At 37.4% G+C, this 21,050-nt stretch overlaps 1 protein-coding gene across 2 annotated transcripts in view; it reads right to left on the bottom strand.

Moving 5' to 3' along the window:
* Window positions 1-21,050, bottom strand: part of UBQLN1 (ubiquilin 1) — a 54,717-nt gene that overhangs the window by 30,895 nt on the left and 2,772 nt on the right. The gene's annotated exons all lie outside the window — the stretch shown is intronic.

Raw genomic sequence — 21,050 nt, 5'->3', positions numbered from 1 at the left:
AATGTACTCAGTGCCACTGAACTGTACAGTTAAACATGGTTAAAATGCTGTGTTTTACATCATGTGACTTTTACCACAATAAAAACAAACTTTAAAGGAAAAAAGGGGGGGGGTGTCTGCTCTCTATTCACTCTATTCAACATCATATTGAAAACTCCAGCCAATGCAACAAGGCAGGAAAAACAAATGCATAATTAGTACAAAAGAGGAAAAACTAGGGAACTTATCAGTTCCTTGCAACATATGAGCTTTATTTGCATGTCATTTGAAACAGAAATCTTTTGCAAGAGAATGGGAAAAGCCAGACTGGGAGAAAACTCTTAGAAATGATCATCTGATAAAGGACTGTTATTTAAAGTAATTCTCTGGTGATCCAGTGGTTGAGTCTGCCTGTCAATGCGGGGTTCACAGGTTTGATCCCTGATCTGGGAGGATCCCACATGCCAAGGGCCAGCTGGGCTCGTGTGCCACAACTACTGAGACCACACTTTAGAGCCTATGGGCCGCAACTACTGAGGCTACGCACCACAATGACTGAAGCCCTTGCCACCTAGAGCCTGTTCTCCACAACAAGTCACTACAAAAGAGAAAAAAAAAACAAGTCACTACAAGAAGCCTGTGCACCACAATTGACAAGTAGCCCAAGCTCAACTCAACTAGAGAAAGCCCATGCACAGCAACAAAGGCCCAGTGCAGACAAAAATAAATAAATAAAGGTTTAGGAAAAAAACTGAATGCAATTAAAAAATAGGCAAAAATTTTAACAGATATCTCACCAAAGAAGATACACAGATGGCAAAGAAGCATATTTGCATTATAGGCCATTAGGAAATTGCCAGTTAGAACAAGAAGAGAGCACTATATAACTATTAGGATGGCCAAACTAAAACAGAAACATCACCAAATACTGGCAAGGATATGAAACAGGAACTCTCATTCCTTGCTGATGGGAATACAAAATGGTATAGCCACTTTGGAAGAGTTTAGCAATTTCTTACAAAACTAAACATAGTCTTACCATGTGGTCCAGCAAGGACCCTCTCCCTGATATTTACCCAGAGGAGTTGAGAACTTATGGACAAACAAAACCTGCTCACAGGTGTATATGACAGCTTTATTCGTTAATGTCAAAGCTTGGAAGCAACCAAGAAATTGTTCCACAGGTGAATAAATAAACCATGGTACAACCAGACAAAGGGATACTATTTAGCAATAGAAAGAAATAAGCCATAAAACCATCAAAAGAACCACGCAGGAACCTTAAATGCATACTAAGTCAAATAAGCCAATCTAAAAGGCTACATACTAAAAGGCTAGTATAATTCCAACTAGACAACATTCTGGAAAGGACAAAACTATGGAGACAGTAAATGGATCAGTGGTTGCCAAGAGTTAGGGTAGAGGCAGAGCATATACACTATACACTTGTCAAAACACCAAGAGTGAGTCTTAAACTATGAATTTTGAATGATAAGGATGTGTCAATATAGGTCCATCAATTAAAACAAATGTACCGTCCCCAGGGTGGGATGTTGATGGGGAGATTTAAGTCAGGGGAGGGGGGGAGCAAGGAGTATGAGAACTCTGTATTTCCTGCTCAAGTTGCTATAAACCTAAAACTGCTCTAAAGTCTTTTTTTAAAAAGGCAAAAATATATAGTAAATTCATGCTATCATTAACACTTAAAAAGTCATTTTGAGACAAAGGGGAAATTCCGGATTGGTGAAATTTAGACAGCATTAATTGGTAAGGCAGGATAATGTACTGTGTTTTTTTAAAGAGGGTCCTTATCTTTTAGAGATACATGCTAAAATATTAAAGGATGAAGAGATATAATCCATGAGAGATGAGTCAGATAATGGAACTGAGAGGAGCCTTAAGGGTAAGTACACTTACAACAAGGCTGGCTCTAAGATAAATTGTCAAAACTGGGTGAAGGATTCATGGGGAGTCAACTTACTATTATCTCTACTTCTTTAAATATTTAAAATTACCCATGATTTTTTTTCATTTAAGTGAAGGATAAAATTACCCATGATTTTAAAATTAAGAAAAATTTTAAAGGGGGAACAGTAACTGGCAAACTAAAATTTCATATCCAGTGCAAATTCCCCCAAAATGAAATCAAAATAGACATTTTCTGATACACAAAAACAGAGAATTTGTTCCCAGCATACACAGACCACAGGGAATGTTAATGAATTCCTCAGACAGAAGAAAATGATCCTCTCCTAGGTGAAGGAATAAAACAACGGAAAGAATAAATACAAATAAAAACTGACTTTATAAAGTATTAATAACAATGTCTTATGTTGGAAGAAGGAAAAGAGAACAAAGGAGGAAGTAAGGAGGGGGGTTCAAGTATAGACTGCAGGCAGGTATAAACAGTGCTCAATTGTTCCAAGGTTCTTGTAATAACAAGAAGTACAAGTAGCTACTGATTTAGACATTTTATAAGATGCACATGGTATTCTCTGGTACAACTACTAAACAATATAAATAGCATGCATCTACCAACCTAATAAAAGGTGCAACTGGAAAAGGTGGGGGGGGCGGGTAGCTGGAATAATACAAAACAAAAGAGAAAAAAGCAACATAGAAGAGACAGGAAAGACAGAAATCAGTGGTAAAATGGGAACTGTAAACCAAATGTATCAATAATTACATAACAGACTACATGTTACAAAGACAAAATTGCCAGACTGGGTCTAAAAACCCAATTTCACATTGCTTAAAAAAAGATACACATAAATTACTAAGGGAAGAAAAAAAAAGAATGGGTAAAGATAGACCAGGCAAAAACTAACCAAATAAAGTTAGTGAGGCTACTCACAATATTTTTTCTTTACAGTTGAAGTGTAGTTGATTTACTCTGTTAATTACAGTCTGTTCAGCAAAGAGATTCAATTATACACATTATATGTAAATATATAAATATATACACACATTCTTTTTCATATTCTTTTCTATTATGGTCTATCACAGGATACTGAATAGTTCCCAGAACAAAGCAAACTTTAATACAATACAAAAGCAACTAGGACATTTCAACATTAGAAAGTGTTCAATTCACAAGAAAACTTTAAACGTACATGTATATCATAATACAGTTTCAAAATACATAAAGCAAAAATAAAATAGAACTACAGAGAAAAATAGACTAATCCAAAAGTACAGTAACATATTTTATAGCACATTTACCTCAGTAACTGATAGAATAAAACAGGCAAAAAGGAAAAAAAAACATTTGAACAATATAATTAACTGATGACTCAACTGGCGTGTATAAAACACTGTATCCAACAACCACAGAATAAATGTTCTTTTCTAGTACATTTACAAACTTATATACTGGGCTACTGGCCTCCCTCCTGGCTCAGAGGTAAAGAATCCCCTGTCAATACAGGAGACACGAGTTCAATCCCTGGGTCAGGAAGATTCCCTGGAGAAGGAAATGGCCACTCACTCCAGTATTCTTGCCTGGGAAATCCTATGGACAGAGGAACCTGGCAGGCTACAATTCTTGGGGTCACAAAAAAAGAGAGTAGGACACAACTCAGCAACTAAACAACAACAATACTGGGCCATAAAGCGTGTCAACATATTTCAAGAAGTTTAAATCTTTTAAACCATGCACTCCACACACAAAGCAAACAGAACCATGCAATTGTTGTTATTGAGTCACTAAGTCATGTCCAGCTCTTTTGCAACCCCAAGGACTGCTGCCCACCAGGGTCCTCTGTCCATAGAATTTTCCAAGCAAGAATACTGGAGTGGGTTGCTATACCCTTCTTCAGGGGAAGATCCTGAAACAGACTGAATCCATATCTCCTGTTTGGCAGGCAGATTCTATACCACTGAGCCACAAAGGAACCCCTACCATGCAATTAAACAGTATCAAAAAGGTAAATGAGTAGAATACTAGTTCAACTGGAAAAGATTTCCCAGATAGGACACAAAAAAATATAGCCACAAAAAATCCACAATAAATTAAACTATCATTAACAGAGTAAAATGTTAAGCAAGAGAGTGAAAATATCTACAATACCAAAAACCAACAGAGACCCTGAAACCCAGATTTTATACAGAAGCCAGCAGATCAGTAAAATACAAGCCAACTGAAAACTAGCCAATAGACTGAAATAAGAACTTCACAAAAATGAAATCTAAATAGCCAATAAACAAAGGAAGGAGACTAATCCTAAAATAAAAATCGGGTAACTTTAAAACCTCTGACACGGGACTTCCCTGGTGGTCCAGCGGTTAAGAATCTGTCTTCCAATGCAGGGGATGCAGGTTCAATCCCTGGTCGGGGAACTAAAATCCCACATGCCACAGGGCAACCAAGCATGCACACTGCAAATAAAGAAGTCAGTGTGCTGCAATCAGTGAACACGCACACTCTATAGAGTCCATGCTTCTCCCCCAAACCTCCATCCCCATTAGTCAGCTATACCCCAATACAAAATGGCTTTAAAAATAAATAAGAAGAAAAAAACAAAGTAAAACTAGTGACATACCCACTGAATAGTCCAATATAAAAACTGTTACAGGGCTTCCCTGTTGACTTAGTGGTAAAGAATCCACCTGCCAATGCAGAAGACACGGGTTCAATCCCTGGTCCCAGAAGATCTCACATGCCGTGGAGCAACTCAGCCTATGTCACAAGTACTGAGCCTGTGCTCTAGAGCCCAGGAACTGCCAACTACTGAAGCCTGCACACCCTAGGGCCCACGAGTCACAACCACTAAGCCTATATGGCCCAACTACTGAAGCCACCACAATGAGAAGCCCACACATCATAATTAGAGACAGGCCCCCACTGGCTGCAACTAGAGAAAAAAGCCTGCACAGCAATAAAGACCCAGCACAACTAAAAATAAATAAATAGAATTATTGAAATAAAAATCTACTGAACAGCACAGGGAACTCTACTCAATACTCTGTAATGACCTATATGGACTAAAAAACTAAAAAGGAGTGGAGCTAGGTACATGTATAGCTCATTCACTCTGCTGTACACCAGAAACTAACACAACATTGTACATCAACTACACTTCAGTAAAAATCTTAAAAATAAAGTTTGTCTAAAAATTCTAGTTTTAGGTAGCAGATCAGAGTGGCTATGAGGCACAGAAATCACAACACAGATGATCACCCAAGAATAAGAGACAATTATCCATGAGCATAATTAAGCAGAGACAGTTCAGACCTGATATCCAGAACAGCCACAACCTCAAAAGCTTCTATCATAGAATGGCAGTGAATGCTTTAGTTGAGCCCTTAGTAATATTTAAGGGCTAGAATCCTACTAACCATGAATTGCCGATGTTGGGAAGGATAGTTTGGCTTTCTGGACATACTAGGGGCTTCTCTGATATCCTAGATGCAAAGGGGTAAGATCTTAGTGGCACACAGTTCAAAATGCACTTATACTCATTATTTTACTACAGCTACATCATGCCTCGAACCACATCCCCACATCATCTCATTCAATCTTCACAAAAATCTCAAGAAACCAAAGTCTTTACAGACTCATAAGAAATCACTTTCTCCTAAAGAATTACAACATTGTTGAAAATTAACATCACTGATACTAGACTCCTCTAGCTTCATGAAACTCCTGGTTCTGAGGGGCACCTAAGGCAATTCAAAATAAGAATTTATAGCACTTCATGTTGAAGACTGGAAAGCATTATGATAGAAATAGGGTACAAAGAGAAACTGTGTAATGTGACTACCTATTATCCAATTCTTATAAAAATAAATTTTAAATTTCAAATAACTGATGTCAAACAATTTAGGTAATTAGAACTACTCCCAAACAGACTAATATTGGTTTTCTCTGATTATTCAAAGCTTGTAACAAACTTTACAAAAACAAAGGATAACAATAACTCTCAGCAGCCTGCCAGTCCACTGAAAACAAAAAAGAATAAATCTTAATTTTAATTATACCAAATCAGATATGCTCTAGTTTCCCAAATAAGCTACCTTTTGGAAAATTTTAATCCAAATATGATGTTATATTTTTACAGAAGAGCCAAAAATCCTGCATGTACTTCATACATCCTTTAACTTCTATTCTGCACTCTACAAAAGGTAGAGGAAATAGTTTACAATGGCTTCAAATTTTCCAAAATTTGATCTCTAACATTTGAACTTATCTGTCTGTTTTATCTATTATACTTTTATTGAACACAAGAAAAAAAATCAGAAACTAAGTAGTACTGACTTAGGAAAAAAAAATTAGCAACTTTTAGAATAATGCCATCCTGTATTTATTGACATGGAATGCTCAAAATTTTGCATTAACTGAAAAATTCAACTTTAAATCAAGAGCATCAAGTTGGATTTTTTAATTTATTTTTTAATTGGAAGAAAATTGCCTTTCTCTGTTGTGTTTTCTGTGGTACAACAGCGAAAATCAGTCATAATTATACATTGGCTTCCCAAGCGGCTCTAGGGGTAAAGAACCCACCTGCCAATGTAGGAGACATAAGAGATGCAGATTTGATTACTGGGTCAGGAAGATCCCCTGGCGGAGAGCACGGCAACCCACTCCAGTAGTCTTTTCCCTGGTGAATCCCAGGGACAGAGGAGCCTGGCAGGCTGTGGTCCACAGGGTTGCACAGAGTCAAATACAACAGAAGCAACTTAGCGTCTGTTGTGCATGTGTAAGCCTCCCTCCCCTCTCCCCACCCTACCGCTCTAGGTCATCACAGACTGCCAGGCCGGGCTCCTCACGTTATACAGCAACTTCCCATTAGCTACTAGACTTCCCTGTGGCTCAGAGGGTAAAGAACCTGTCTGCAACGCAGGAGGCCCGGGTTCGATCCCTGGGTCAGGAAGATCCCCTGGAGAAGGAAATGGCAACCCACTCTAGTATTCTTGCCTGGAGAATCCAATGGACAGAGGAGCCTGGTGGGCTACAGCCCATGGAGTTGCAAAGAGTCGGACACGACTCACACACACACTTCCATTAGCTATCTATCTGACACACGATAATGTATATGTGTCAATGCTACCTTCTCCATTCTTCCCACCCTCTCCTTCCTCTGCTATGTCCACAAGCCCATTCTCTACAGCTGTCTCATCCTTTCCCTGCAAATAGGTTCATCAGTACTATTTTCCTAAATTCCATATATATATATGTTAAGATATGATATTTTTCTCTGACAATTTCACTCTGTAAGGTGTTCATCCACCTCCTTACCACTGACTCAAATTTGTTTCTTTTTATGACTGAGTAATATTCCATTGTATGTATGTACCACAACTTTCTATCCATTCATCTGTCTATGGACATCTAGGTTGTATCCATGTCCTGGCTATTGTAAATATTGTTGCAATGAACACTGGGGTACATGTGTCTTATACAACTGTGGTTTTCTCAGGGTGTATGCCCAGTAGTGGGATTACTGGGTCGTATGGTAGATCTATTCCTAGTTTTTAAAGGAATCTCCACATTGTTCTCCATAATGGCTGTATCAGTTTACATTCCCACCAAGAGCACATCCTCTCCAGCATTTACTGTTTGTAGATCTTATGATGATGGCCATTCTGACTGGTGCAAGGTGATGCCTCATAGTAGTTTTGATTTGCAATTCTCTAGTAATTAGCAATGTGGAACATGTTTTCACGTGTTTATTGGCCATCTGTATGTCTTCTTTAGAGAAATGTCCATTTAGGTGTCCTGCCCATTTTTTGACTCGGCTGTTTTTCTGATATTGAGCTGTATGAGCTGCTTAAATATCATTGGAGACTAATCCTTTGATTACCATTCTTAAAAATTCTCAAAGCAGCTTTAGACAGGAGGCAGCCCAGACAATATTCTTCTGTAGAAACATAAAATTTATTGCAACAAATTATATAAAATGCTTCCATATACCTAGGGAAGAATCCTAACCAAAAAGGATTTTCATAATTTCCTTTAGTTATTTCTATACTACCTTGATAGATATGCTTACTTTTGTCCTTCAGCTCATGTGGCCACCACCAGTTCAAAATGAAAATACACACTGGAATGAGTCTCTAAGGATACACATTTCCTATAAACGTAGGTTTCCTACTCTGGTCTTGCTCTTGACAACCTTCAGAAATTTCCAACAGGCTAGAAAGGTTGAAAAGTGAAAACTACTATACATGTTCTCAAGAATCAAAATTTCAACATACCTCAAAGTAAGTTATTTAATGATTTGAAATCAACTCAGCATCTACAAAACATTCAGCAGCCTTCTCATTTTCTCAGCATCATCTGAAGTAAGGTGTTTCACATCAGTGGATTATACAGCTAAGTTCACGCCTGTGTGAAAACCAAAACTGCTTTCCATTCTACCAAATACAATTTAACTTTCTGACAATGCTGAGTTAGTTACTGGTACAGTTATCAGCTGCTGTCCTACAATACAGAAATACTATTCCAGACTCTCAAACTGTCTTATATTTGCTTTGTATCTTCCAGTGCATTCTTATCTTAACAGCATACCCTCTTCCCCCTAAATTTGCTATTTTTAATCTCAGGAGGAAGAGGCAAATAAATAATCAAGAATTAGAAGGCAACATAAAGTAGAATGCTATATGAAATGAAAAAATCTAAGATTTAATACAGTATCAACTTTCATGACACCAATCTCATTTGTTCAGGGTCTACGTCATTTATTCCCTGTTCCTGATTTGTTCAGGGGAAGAGACACACGCACGGTGGGGCAGGGCGGAGACAAAGCGTCACCACATTAGGGAAGAATGTTTATGAGACATGTTACACCCAAATTCAAATCTTATTTTTGCCACTTACTAGTTGTATGACCTGTAAGATGTCACCTGTCTCTGAGCCTCAGTTTTCTATCAGTAAAATGGAGAGTATAATTATTCTGCAGGACTAATCGGACAATTAAGTGATGAATGTAAAATATCTGGGCATAGTATACTCAGGCAAACAAATATTTCTAACCTAATTGTGTGAGGATAAACTCTGAACTATAAGCACTTTAAAATATTGAGTTAATATGCTTTTATGAAACAGTCATCCCTTACCAATATCCCACAATCCAAATTTACCTTTGACTAGCCAGTCTCTACTCATATTAAATATCCTTATGAAAAAAACAGAAAAATCTTGCAAGCTCAAAAAAAACCCAAAAACTAAAGATTAAAACACTTTAATTTCATTTCCTGCAGAACCACATATTAATAGCATTTAACAAAAATTTTCTAAATAGTTGGGTGAGTAACACACTGCATTCAAACATTTGCTATTTCAGTATTTTTAAGTCACAGGTCCTTTGAGAGTCTCTACTTTTTAATCAGTTTTTTATTCAGTACTGCTTATATCTCTCAAAAAAAAAAAAGTGTAAAAAATACATTTAAGGTTACTCAAACCTCAGGCATTTGGAGAATAATGCCTGAGGTTTGAGTAACCTTAAAGTACCCTCATTAAAAAACAGTGTATAAATCTTACATTAAGATGTTAGGCATAAGATGAACTACAGAAACATAAGCAGCTATATGAGAAAGGGACACAGTTTTTAAGAGTTTTTAAGTTTTTAAGAGTTTTTAAGAGTTTCTGTGACCTAAACTTTACAAATAACTACAAATTAAATGTTGCACTTTCACATGCTAGCAAACTAAGCTTTCTTCTACTACAAAAAAATAAGACTCAATTTCCTGGCAAACAAAAAGATACGAAAGGAAAGAAGCCAATTCAAGTGAAGTATATAAACTCTGAGTTAGGTACTTTTACATATTATCTCAAGAAATCTTTCTTTTTTTTTTTTTTTCAAGAAATCTTTCAAATAATCTAGTAAAGCAGGTATTTCATCACATGTTAAGAATATGGCCAGTGAGGCTCAGAGGCGTAAAGCCGTTATCTTTCAGCTTCCAAGGTTAATGCTCTCTCCAAGATGCAGACCACAATATTCGTAATGACAACACCCTTTCCCTTTCTTCAAAAATATTAATATTATGCATTAAGCTGGTGCAAAAATAATTGTGGCTTTCCATCAAACTTTGCCACTTGATACTGGAATACATTCTAAATGTGGTTATGTTATACATCATTTAAATGTGCATTTCTTGCTTTGTTTTTTGCTAGCCACATTACTTGCTGTGTACTTTATTTTAGACTATGGAAATGATGTTTTAGACAAAAAGCAAATCCGAGCAACTTTATCAGTTCAAAATGAACTGCAAAGCAGCAGAGACAACTCACAACAACAATGCATTTGGCCCAGGAACTGCTAACGAATGTACAGTGTGCAGTGGTGGTTCAAGAAGATGACAGCCTTGAAGATGAGGACTGGAGTGGCCAGCCATCAGTTGGTCTCAGTTGACTACAACCAATTGAGAGCAATCATCAAAGCTGGTCCTCTAACAACTACATGAGAAACTGCCGAAGAACTCAACTTCAACCATTCCATGGTCTTGGGCATTTGAAGCAAATTGGAAAGGTGAAAAATCTTAGTAAGTGGGTGCCTCATGAGTTGACCGAAAATCAAAAAAATCGTCGTTTTGAAGTGTCATCATCTTTTATTGTATGCAGCAATGAAGAGCAATTTCTCAATCAAATTGTGACATGTGACAAAAAGTGGATTTTATACAACAACCAGCAATGACCAGCTCAGAGCTTGGACCGAAAAGAAGCTCCAAAGCACTTCCAAAGCCAAACTTGCATCAAAACAAGGTCATGGTCACTGTTTGGTGGTCTGTTGCCGGTCTGATCCACTACAGTTTTCTGAACCCCAGCGAAACCAATACATCTGAGAAGTATGCATGCTCAGCAAATTAATGAGATGCACTGAAAACTGCAATGCCTGCAGCCAGCACTGATCAACAGAAAGGACCCAATTCTTCTCCACGACAAAGCCTGACAGCCTACTGCACAATCAATGCTTCAAAAATTGAACAAATTGGGCTGTCAAGTTTTGCTTCACTAGACATATTTACCTGACCTCTTGCTAACTGACTGCCACTTCTTCAAGTACCGACAATTTTTTGCAGGCAAAATGCTTCCACAACCAGCAGGAGGCAGAAAATGCTTTTCAAAAGTTCATCAAATCCTAAAGCACAGATTTTTACATTATAGGAATAAACAAACTTACTTCTCATTGGCAAAAATGTGTTGATTGTAATGTTTCCAATTTTGACTAATAAAGATGTGCTTGAACCTAATTATGATTTAAAATTAACGGTCCAAAACCACAATTACATTTGTACCAACCTAATAAATACAAGCAAGAGTTTCAGAAAAACATCTATTTCTGCTTTACTGACTGTGCCAGTCTTTGACTGTGCAGATCACAATAAACTGTGGAAAATTCTGAAAGAGATGGGAATACCAGACCACCTGACCTTGCCTCTTGAGAAATCTGTATGCAGGTCAGGAAGCAACAGTTAGAACTGGACATGGAACAACAGACTGGTTCCAAATAGGAAAAAGAGTACGTCAAGGCTGTATATTGTCACCCTGTTATTTAACGTATATGCAGAATACATCATGAGAAATGCTGGGCTGGAGGAAGTACAAGCTGGAATCAAGATTGCCAGGAGAAATATCAATAACCTCAGATATGCAGATGACACCACCCTTATGGCAGAAAGTGAAGAGGAACTAAAAAGCCTCCTGATGAAGGTCAAAGAGGAGAGTGAAAAAGTTGGCTTAAAGTTCAATGTTCAGAAAACTAAGATCATGGCATCTGGTCCCATCACTTCATGGCAAATAGATGGGGAAACAGTGGAAACAGTGGCTGACTATTTTTTGGGTCCCAAAATTACTGCAGGTGGTGATTGCAGCCATGAAATTAAAAGACACTTACTCCTTGGAAGGAAAGTTATGACCAACCAAGACAGCATATTAAAAGACAGAGACATTACTTGGTCAACAAAGGTCTGTCTAGTCAAGACTATGGTTTTTCTAGTAGTCATGAATGGATGTGAGAGTTGGACTATAAAAGAAAGCTGAGTGCTGAAGAATTGATGCTTTTAAACTGTGGTGTTGGAGAAGACTCTTGAGTCCCTTGGACTGCAAGGAGATCCAACCAGTCCATCCTAACGGAGATTGGTCCTGGGTGTTCATTGGAAGGACTGATGCTGAAGCTGAAACTCCAGTACTTTGGTCACCTGATGCTAAGAGCTGACTCACTTGAAAAGACCCTGATGCTAGGAAAGATTGAGGGCAGGAGGAGGAGGGGACGACAGAGGATGAGATGGCTGGATGGCATCACCGACTCGATGGACATGAGTTTGAGTAAACTCCGGGAGTTGGTGACGGATAGGGAGGCCTGGCGTGCTGTGATTCATGGGGTCGCAAAGAGTCGGACATGATTGATCGACTGAACTGAACTGAATAAATACAAATAATCAATAAATAACAGTCGAATGAGTTAGCTCTTCATATGCCAATATAGAAAGACAATGAAGATACAAATAAAGAGTAAGGTTAAAGTGTGGGTAATGATCCATCTGCTTAACAGGAATAAGTAGAAAATTACGTATGGGTAAATATATGAATATTTTTCTGAAAAGAATTAGATAGATACACACCTAAGAGTGGGTTTCCCTTTTTAAAAAATTTTTTTGAGTTATGTATTACGGTATAGCCAATTAACAATTCTGTGACTGTTTCAGATGAACATCGAAGGGACTCAGCCATACACATACATGTTTTATTTCACACTTTTCTCATTGGAAATTTCCTAAACAGAATGCATGATGTATTTCATTTTCTTTGCAGTTGGTATTTTTAAAACTAATAAAGCCATACTCTTTATAAAAACTGGAATCTTAAAGGCTATAAAAAAAAATCTAACAGAAGACCTCACACCAGTCTAGAAATCTACACATTAGCTGCTTAATAAATCAAGCAGTGTATGTAGTCATATCTACGGGACATCAAACTCACTCAGAACGGCATAAATTTACCTAGAATAAACCAGAGTTCATATCTTCTGATAATGAAAATTATTTGCAAAATAGATGCACATATATATATTTTTTGTTTATACCTATAACAGATGGAATCTGATATGCTAACTCAGTAAGTTTTGCATCAAGGAGATTTGGAGATAGCAACATTAGTCTCTTGAAAAACCTCCCAATTCTAATTTTAATGGGATTTTCTTTTTTTTACAGTGAAGTTGCTCAGATAGAGAAATAACTAAAATAACGCCATTGGGACTTCCCTAGTGATACAATGGCTAAGAATCCACTTGCCAATGCAGGCAACGTGTTCGAGTCCTGGTCCAGGAAGATTCCACATGCTGTGAAGCATCTAAGCCCGTGCATCACAACTAGAGCCCAAATGCTCTGACTACCGAAGAGCATAAGCCTCAAGCCTGTGCTCCCCGCTCTCTGCAACTGGAGAAAGCTCAAGCGCACCACTGAAGACCGAGCACAGTCAAAAAATAAGATGAATAATTTTTAAAATAAATAATGTCATTGGACACTAAAGTAAGACTAAACGTCACATTTTTCTAAGCAAATCACACTGTTAAAATATTCCCAACTAAGCACAAAACACTGCAAAAAAAAAAATCTTTAATACACTATTTGCTCATTCACTCTATAAATATTTGCATTACTCAATGTGTGCCAAGTACAATACTAGGCAGGTACCATGGGATTAAGAGGTAAGCAAAACAGTCCCTATCTTTGTAAATTCTTACAGTATGGGGAGGGGAGGATAAAGTCCACTTAATCACAAAGTGGTATCAGAGATTATAGTCACTGATCTAATTTAGAGTGGCAAGTCCAAGCAAACTTCAATGAACTAATACTTAAATAAACCTACAGGCTGAAAAGCCAACCAGAGAAAAGTCAGGGCGTCTTGAAGCAGTGATTAGGTGTGGACTCCAGAGTTATTCACTATATAACAAGTGTATAAATTTAACCACTTTTCTAACCTGAGTCTTGGTTTCTTCATTTTTAAATAACAGGTAACAACAGTACTTCCATCATAAAGTTGTGAAACTTTAAAAAGTATTAATGCAATATGCCTTAGTATAATAAGCCTGTAGTAAGTATCATGTTACTGCCATTAGCAGCATTGGCAAAAGCTCAAAAGGACAAAGAGCTACTGATAGTTGGAGGAAAAGACTTAAAAACAGCTGAAATGCAGTGAATGACCAGGGACAGGTAAGTAAGGAAACAAAGCAAGAAGACCTTATCAGCTATGCTCTCTAATTCTGAAGTTTCTAACCAAAAGCGGCTACTGAACACTTGAAATGTGGCTAGTCCAAATTAAGATATGCTGTGCGTGTAAAATACACATCACATCTTGAACACCTAGTATGAAAAAGAAAAGTATCTTAATTTAAAAAATATCAATTACATGTTGAAATGATACTTAAGATATACTAGGTTAAAAATATCTATATTACAATTACAAACCCAAAAGACAGAAACAACCCAAGTGACACTGAGAGCTGAACGGATAGACAAAATGGGATATATACACACCACAGTATACACATGCAATGGAGTATCCTTCAGCCTTAAAGAAGGAAATTCTGTCACATGCTGAAACATGGATGAAACTTGAGGACACTATGCTAAGTGAAATAAGGCAGTCACAAAAGGACCAATATTATGATTCCACTCTTATGAGAAACCTAAGTAGTCAAATTCATAGAGACAAAAAGCAGACTGGTTCTTGTCTGGCAGGATGGGATAATGGGGAACTATTGTTTATAGGTACAGGGTTTTGGTTTAAGATGAAAAGAATTCTAGAGATGGATGGTGGTGATGGTTGCACAACAATATGAATGTATTTAAGGTCACTGAACTAACTGTACACTCAAAAATGGTTAGGATGGTAAATTTTATGTTCTAAGTATTCTAATAAAAAATTAATTTTTTAAGTGGCTATGAGAAAAATTATATATGCAGTTTGCATTGTATCTCTACTGGTCATGCTGTTAAACTTAAGTCATGGCAAAATTTTCCAGTGAGAAAGGTTTTGAGGAACTGTGTGACAAGATCTCGATCTAGTAAGACCTAATGCCCTATAACAGGAGTCAGCAAATTTCCGGTAAAGGGATAGACAGTAAATATTTTCAGCTCCATGGGCTGTTCTGAAAGTACAGATAATATAGAGGTGAATGGGCATGGTGAATTTGGCTCACTCTAGTTGGCTGACACCAGCCTTAAGACGTTCACTATAAGCAACAGCTCCTACCAGCTCAGTCTTAATTTTCATAAATCGTATAAGCCAGTTTCATAGTCATAGCCTAAAATCTTCCATAGGGAGAGGTATTTACTACCATGGAAATCAACAAACACTACAAATTAGTGCTGTTTTCCCCCAAAGAACTAGCTGATAAACATCTACTAGCACACCACTTAGCTTAGGTAAAGAATTAACTTCTCTCCTACGCATTTAAAAGTATATTGGCTGGAAAAACAGACAAGTCATTCAAAACTTTCTTTTTTTTTTTTTGTCGGCAAAGAGTCGGACACAACTGAGTGAACTGAACTGATTCAAATCTTTCTGGGTCCTATGGTTAAAATGAAGCTTCTCAGTTAAGAAAGGTTGTTCTAAAAAAAAAAGAAAGAAAGGCTCTTCTAGAAAAATTGTTTCAGTAACTACAAGCGAGAATGAACATCCTGTAGCAGTCAAGAGTGTTGCACTGAAGGGAGAGCAGTTTCAGATGAAGCCGTGAGAGGAGGGCAGACAACAATGAGATTATGTATAGCCAGCTGTCCAAACCCACAAACACAGACGGAGACTTTGGGACTTGAGCATCCACAGATTTTGGAATCCACAGTGGGTCCTGGAACCAATCCCTGGCGACACCGAGGGGCAACTGTACTGCACTCAGTAGACAGTAAGTAACTGGTGGTGGGTCAGTCACGAAGTCATGTCTGACTCTTGCAGCCCCATGGACTGTAGCCCCCCAAGCTCCTCTGTTCATGGGATTTTCCAGGCAAGAATACTAGAGTGGGTTGCCCTTTCCTTTCCAGCATATATTCCTGGCTCAGGGATCAAACTCGTGTCTCCCACTTTGCTGGTGGATTCTTTACAGCTGAGCCACCAGGGAAGCACATCTTCCCAAACCAGGGATCGAATGCAGGTCTCCCGCATTGCAGGCGGATTCTTTACCGTCTGAGCCACCAGCGAAGCTCAAGAACACTGGAGTGGGTAGCCTATCCCTTCTCCAGGGGATCTCCCCAACCCAGGAATTGAACTGGAGTTTCCAGCATCGCAGGCCGATTCCTCACCAGCTGAGCTACCAGGGAAGTCCTAAGTAATTGGTACTGATTATTAATTACCCATATCATGCATATGGTCTAGATTCAGTTATAAACAAATATTTTCTTAGTCCACACTATGTGCTAGGCTTTGGTAACGCTACTGGGAACAACCACGGCTCTTCTCCAGCACACACACACAAATAAATTAATCAAATAATCACATGAATACAGGTTTTAAGTTGTAATAAACTATGACCAAAACCAGGATACTGTGAGAAAGTACAATGGGGAATTTCAACCTACTCTGGAAAACCAGGGATACTTCTTTGAGAAAGTGACCTTGCACTGCGTGGGAAGGGCCACCAAGAGAGGCAATCTGGGTAATAGCAAGAACAAACGGCACAGAACTCGTCAGGCAGGGAAACAAAGAGATTAACAGGCCAAGGAACGAAAAAGTCAGTAAGGCAAGAGGCAAGTGACCAAGGAGGAAAGATGGCATCAGACTGGAGAGGCAGGAAGCAACCTTATCACACAAGGCCTCATGACCCCATTATGTTAAGTCCAAGATCAATGGGGAGTTGTTAGTTTATGTAGAGGGTAACATGATCTGATTAATATTTTTCAGAGACTGCTCTAGGAGTTAATGGGGGTGCAGGGAGGGAACTGACCAGCAGGCTACCATAGTTTCTAGGTGAGAAATAATGGCAACTTAGTGAAGTCAATCCTCAACCTTAAAACTCCCTACATAATCTATTAAATGTCCCATTGCAGCAAAACCCACATCTTACAGATTCTGAAAAAGTATTGTTTGTTTTTGAGAAAATCAGAGTGAAAAACAAAAATATCTCAGAATATTATGAAAGTAGCGTTGACCTTATGATCCTCCTAGAAGGGCTATGGGGACCCCCAGACTATATTAAGAACTGCTGCTTGAGTAATAGAAAGTCAAGTAATCACAACAAAACGCTTCACAGCAGCAAAGTTATAAAGACAGACAGTAAAAAAAAAAAAAAAAAAGACAGACAGTAACAAGTGTTACAGACAATGGAAAGTAACTGGAATCCTCATGTATTGTTGGCAGGAATAAAAACTGGTACAACCACTTTGGAAAACAGTTTGGCAGTCCCAAGAGCAGGTCAATAGACAGCTATCACATGACCCAATAATTCAACTCAAAAGGCATATGTTCAAGAATATGTCCACAAAAAACTTGTCTAAGTATTCACTTTGGCATTATTCATAGTAGTCAAAAAGTAGAGACACTCCAAATGTCCATCAATTGATGAATGAATCAACTGGAGAAATAAAATGTGGCATACGCTGGAATAGTATTCAGCAGTAAAATACATGCTACAACACAGATAAATCTTGGAAACATTGTGCTTCTTAAGAAACCAGCCACAAGTTTTCAAAATCTGGTGTGTATTTTACCCCTTCAGCACATTTCAAATCAGTCACATTTTAAGGGCTCAACAGTCAGACATGGCTTGAAGCACACCTGTGGACAGAAGTTCTAGATCTACACTATAAAGTCTTTGTTTTAAATGATGTTTGAGATAATGACCCTGAGTCAATGTAATTTCCCCTATCAAGGAAAAGTTCAATTCTATTCAGTACAATATATACATTATATCTAAGTACGTTATTCAGTACAATATATACATTATATCTAAATACATTAGTAACATGTACATTATGTTAATATCTTTCTAAAAGATTCAAGTGATGAAGACATTTCCCAAAACTAGAATACACTGCCTGATTACTTCAGATGACTGTATTTCAAAATCTTAAGACTAAACTCTAAAGAACTATAAAAATCCCAAAACAACCTAGTTAGGAGCTAGTATATAGAAGTCCCATCTTTTCTCTGCACTAATTTTAACCACAACATTCTTCTGGACTTCATCTTGCTTGCTGACACTTAGAAATCCTCAAATTGTTTCCAATAGCAAATAATGAATAAGTAAGAAAAAACATAATCTCATACACAGGGACTTTGCCATTACACATTTTTTAAAAAATCTATTAACTTATATCATGAAAACCCTTACTAATGAAACCACCTTGGAAAGACATAGTAAAAGTTTATATTCCAACCACCTTTAGGTAGAAATTTAAACTTTATCCCATTGAGCACTCAATGAAAAAATAAATTTCACTTTAATTTCAAAAAGTATAAGCTTTATCATCAACCTTGAATGAGTTAAAATTGAATACAAACTGTATTAAAGTATCCTGTTTCTCCCTGTTACAAATAGAAACAGAGGGAAAAATAAGAAACTTAATAACCACCTTACAACTTGTTTATACCTTATCCAAGAAATTTAATATAATTTCATCCAATCGATTAGAACACATTCATATACATACTCCAGAATACTAGAGTGGGTAGCCTTTCCCTTCTCCAGCGGATCTTCCAGACCCAGGAATTAAACCAGGGTCTCCTGCAATGCAGGAGGGTTCTTTACCAACTGAGCTATCACAGAAGCCCTGATACTATTTCAGCACAGTATAGTAAAAGAATTTACATTACACAGAAAACAGATTTTCAACATGGGATGTGTCTAATAGAAAGCCTAAGCCTTCAACATTATTTTTTGTAGGTCTTCTGCTTATCCTTTTTACCTCTAAGATTACTAAGAACTTTCAGGACCAAATACTTCCCAATTTTTTACAAAACATTTTCAGTGAAATCTCAACGTCATTAAGTTTATTTTATTGACTAATTTTAATCTGTAGTAAACAGTTTAAATCTGTGAAACCCTTAGAGAAAAACTTAAAATTATAGATGACAGAACTTTTCTTGTGCTTCAAGAAGAATTTTTCAAACCATGTGAAAACTACTTTTCTTATTCTTGTACATTTTTCCAAATGTACTTACCCTAACAGAGCCCACAATTTGTCTTCAGGTTCTTGATGCAATGAATGATAAGCTTAAATTTTTATCACATTTTCTACTTCAAAAGAAAGTATTTATCAAAATAAAAATTCAATTGCCATGAGAAGAAGTTGCTGCAGAAAGACTTTATCTGTTAAAATTTTACTTTGGTTACAGAGGAGTTTAACTAAAACTTCCATAGAATTTGAAATTCCAGTTTCACCATCATAAAAAGTCAAAAAATCCTCACAGATAATAGTATAATAAACTGATCTAAATGAATTTTTCTATTTACAAAATATTGACTTTCTAATCTTTTACAGTAAAATGCTTAAAGCAGCCAGAATAATGGAGACCTGAACTTGAAATCCTGGAAAGAACAACTATGGGCTTCAAAAGCTAACATGGCTATACATTCATTAGAGTAACAAAAATAAAAAAGACTGATATTATCAAATGTTTGTAGGAATATGGAGCAACAGGAATTCCCATGCACTGTCAGTGGGATTGTAAAGTACAAGCACTTTAAAAAAAAACACAGTTCCTTATGAAACTAAACATCCAGCTTCCCTGTTAACACACACTCATTCCACTTCTAAGCATTAACAAGAGAGATAAAAGCATTCATCCAACAAAAAGATTTGTACAGAAGTGTTCAGAGCCAACAACTGCAAAGAGTCCAGGTGACTTTCAATATGAAAATGGATAATTACGGTGATATATTCACAAAATGGAAAGCAAAAAGCAATAAAAAGGAAAGAATTACTGATGATACATAATAGCGAGTCTCAAAACCCTAAGCTGAATGAAAAAGCCTTACCGAATGGAGTGTATACTGTATACCATTTATATGAAACTCTACAATAAGCAAAACGAGTCCATACAGAAAAACAGTGGTTGAATCGGGGAGAGTGACTGAACTGACTGGGAAAGAGCCAGAGGGAACTTTCCAGTTAATTATAAAGCTCTACAACTCCAGAAGGCTTCGGATTACACACGTGTATGTATTTGTGTAAACTCGGGGAATGGCAACCGACTGCATTTCACTCCAAGTCAAATTTACCTTCAAAAATTTTAAGTTGAAAACCTGAACTCAGGTTAATGATATGCAATGCACATTGCTGAAGTGCTTTTTAAGGGTTCAGTTCAGTCGCTCAGCTGTATTTGACTCTTTGCAATCCCATGGACTGCAGCACGCCTGGCCTCCCTGTCCATCACCAACTCCCAGAGTTTACTCAAACATGTCCATTGAGTCGGTGATGCCATCCAACCATCTCATCCTCTGTCGTCCCCTTCTCCTCCCGCCCTCAATCTTTCCCAGCATCAGGGTCTTTTCCAATGAGTCAGCTCTCCGCATCAGGTGGCCAAAGTATTGGAGTTTCAGCTTCAGCATCAGTCCTTCCAATCAGGACTGATTTCCTTTAGGATGGACTGGTTGGATCTCTTTGCTGTCCAAGAGACTCTCAAGAGTCTTCTCCAACACCACAGTTCAAAAGCATAACATGTACTAATACTCGCAACTTGCTTTGAATTGCATCCAAAAAATAAAACTGACCAATAAATGATTAATTGTGTGATAAAGCAAATAAAGCAAGATGCTAACTGTAGGTGATGGACACATGAGAGTTCATTGCACAATTATTCCAACTTTCCTGTATGCTGGAAAATACTTTAAAAATTAAGGGAAAATTTTACAGGAAAATTGAGAGACCAAAAAAATAGGGATTCAAAAGGTGGTCAAAGCTTCTCACGATGCTACACATTCTTACTACTTGACAGAACACACCACCTTTCATAATCATATAAACAAATAACGCAATTGTTTATTGTTCCTTTAAGGGAAACTTACAGGTACGTTTCATTTTTGCTTCTTCATAAACTGTTCACACTGTCTTGATATCTGCTGATCAACTGTCTGAGATCAATTCAGTAATTACAGAAATATTCTGGGACGTATATTTAACAAAAACTAAAATGATTT

The sequence above is a fragment of the Cervus elaphus genome, chromosome 16 (assembly GCF_910594005.1).
Source record: "Cervus elaphus chromosome 16, mCerEla1.1, whole genome shotgun sequence".
NCBI classification, from domain to species: domain Eukaryota; kingdom Metazoa; phylum Chordata; class Mammalia; order Artiodactyla; family Cervidae; genus Cervus; species Cervus elaphus.
The sequence above is the reverse complement of the archived record's forward strand: the minus strand, read 5'-3'. Positions and strand labels throughout refer to the sequence as shown.